Source organism: Penaeus japonicus, unplaced genomic scaffold (assembly GCF_977035675.1).
Source record: "Penaeus japonicus unplaced genomic scaffold, GWHDUDI00000001_assembly GWHDUDI00000001, whole genome shotgun sequence".
Classification (NCBI taxonomy): Eukaryota; Metazoa; Arthropoda; class Malacostraca; order Decapoda; family Penaeidae; genus Penaeus; species Penaeus japonicus.
The window spans coordinates 27636853-27639352 of NW_028234403.1; the positions used below are offsets into that span (position 1 = coordinate 27636853).

Genomic DNA, 2500 nt, shown 5'->3' on the forward strand with positions numbered 1-2500 from the left:
CAGCAGGAGAGAGAGCCTTGAATGGCACCCATCTACGGTCTCTAGCAAGCACTATCTCTATAGAGTGATGGCACATAGCAAGTTCCCGACCTCTTGCTCTAAAGTACCGCAGATGAAAGATGTGCAGGCAGAACAAGAGGAGGAAGGTGACTCACACCATGCCCAATGCATATAATGTGCCCCTGTGCCAGTATGGATGCCTTTTATTGTGGCACTCACTGTCAAAAACACAAATATCCTTCCTCTTCCCTACTTCTTCATTTTGGATGGTTATAAGTTTCATGTTCGTTCGTGACAGCACACAAATGCAAAAAAATAAAGTTGCTTTTTGTCCTCCCCTAAAACAGCAATACTTTTATCACATCGAGTATAAAGAAAAAAAATGAGTTGATATGGACCCTGAACTACAATTTTAGTCAACTGCAGAATTGATGGAGCCTGTGATATGACAAATATAAATTTCTAAAAACACTAAAACACACAAAAAAAAACAAAATACAAAAATGGCTCTAGCTCTACAATGAGGGACTAACAGGGAGTGGGAAAAATCAAAATATGTTGCAGAAGCTGCCTTGCTTAGAAATAAAACCCATCCTGGAGACAGTGTAAGCAAATCTATCCCCTGTCGGCAACGGGTTAACTACATGTTTATATTGTTTCTCTTTTCAACAGTATAACCAGATTTGAAATTACTTAAGCTGAAATTGATTTATTGCTTGCTAAGGGAGCAAAAACATTATTAACCCATTCGCGCTGGTTGACTTGCTATCACATTCAGTGATTTTTGGGTCATGCTGGAGACAAGATATTTAGTCAATGTCGGCGCGCTGGGTGGGCAGCTGTACAACGTTCGCTCGTGGCTAGTGCGCCCAAGAATCCCAAGGCATTAGGCTTATGCATTCAAATACCCAGGCTTTCTGACCATTTAGAGCCGAAATAGCCCCGGTGTGAATGGGTTAAGAGAAAAATGAAGTTGGAAGTAGTCAGTATTATGCATTTATTTTTCAGTATTTATCTAAACTTTTTTTTTCTGCATAACGACATGACAATTAGTTTGCTTGTAAAGATAAATGAGAAGGAAGAAGTCTCTCAGTCTGCATGATGACTGACTTGCATAGCTGGAGGGATTGATATTGGGGATGTCCAAATGGGACCAGGAACCTCTCAAAGAGTGAAAAAAAATTATCCTCCATGAATGATAAGTAACTCTTTTTTCATAACATATGAGAGGAAATGAGAAAAAAATAATCCTATACTTCAGAAAAAAAAAAAAAAAAATTATACATGATACATACATGTGTGTATTTATATAAATATATATACATATATATATATATATATATATATATATATATATATATATATATATATATATATATATATATATATATAATGTATATATATTTATGTATACATATATATTTATACATATGTATGTATACACATGTATATACATGTGTATGTGTATATATATAAATATAAATATAAATATAAATATGTATAAATTTATATGTGTATGTGTGTATTTCTTTTTGTGGTCCAAACTCAAAAATAGGTGCATTGCATCCAGTAGGTTGATATTGTATAGGACCTAAAGTTAGCATAACTTATTCTTTTGATGCATAGGTTTTCAAAACCATTCCTAGCTCAGTTTTAAGTATCTTTACTCAAAGCTCACCCCAACCCACATGAACCTAATCAAATCAATTGTCAAGAATACCACTGCTGAATGGTCAATTTTCTAGCGATGATTGCATAAATTAATTTGCTTAAGTCTTTTCTACATCTGGAACCAGACATTGATTAATGCCCTTTGATCAGGCCTTGGCACACAGTCTGTGGAATTAAAACAGCTATACTTAGATTTTTTTTTTTTTTCTTAAACTTAGAGTTTTATTTCAAACACATAAGCCTAACGCCTCTGGCTACTTGCCAACGGCCAAGTGCTACGTGCCCGATTACCCAGCACGCCGGCCTGGAGGGTATCCATGACAAAATATCTTATCCCCAGCAGCTGGTCCTGCCACCACTTGACATGATATCTTGTCACTTGGTGTTATCGTATTAACCCTTTTAACGACGGGGCACGTGCTACGCGAAAACCCCTACACCAGGCCATTGCAATATTGCATTGGAAATGTCACACTGGCATGACGCCCCGGTATCGGGAATTTAGCTGTGTCACACGAGTGTGACACACCGTCGTCATCGGGTTAAGGAATGTAATTGTAAAGTAACCATTAGAGGAGGTATGGTGGACAGAAATGGTTAAGGGACTAGGGGTGAGCTTGATTATATAGTGAAATCTTTGATTCAAATATGTTTTAAAATGAATGAATTATAGGCACTCCTCCCTTTCTAATCAGATGCACTGTTGTAAAGCAACAGGGCGACCTAGAATGCCATTTATATGAAAGGATTAGAGTGGGCTTCGTATGTTAACACATGCATAGTGTTTAGAAAATGAGCAGCTGTCACACATGTGAGGTAATTGGAAAGG

At 36.9% G+C, this 2500-nt stretch overlaps 1 protein-coding gene across 2 annotated transcripts in view; it reads left to right on the plus strand.

Moving 5' to 3' along the window:
- The window catches only part of LOC122255254 (ethanolamine-phosphate phospho-lyase), a 28098-nt gene that overhangs the window by 12863 nt on the left and 12735 nt on the right, over positions 1 to 2500 (plus strand). The window lies entirely within an intron of this gene.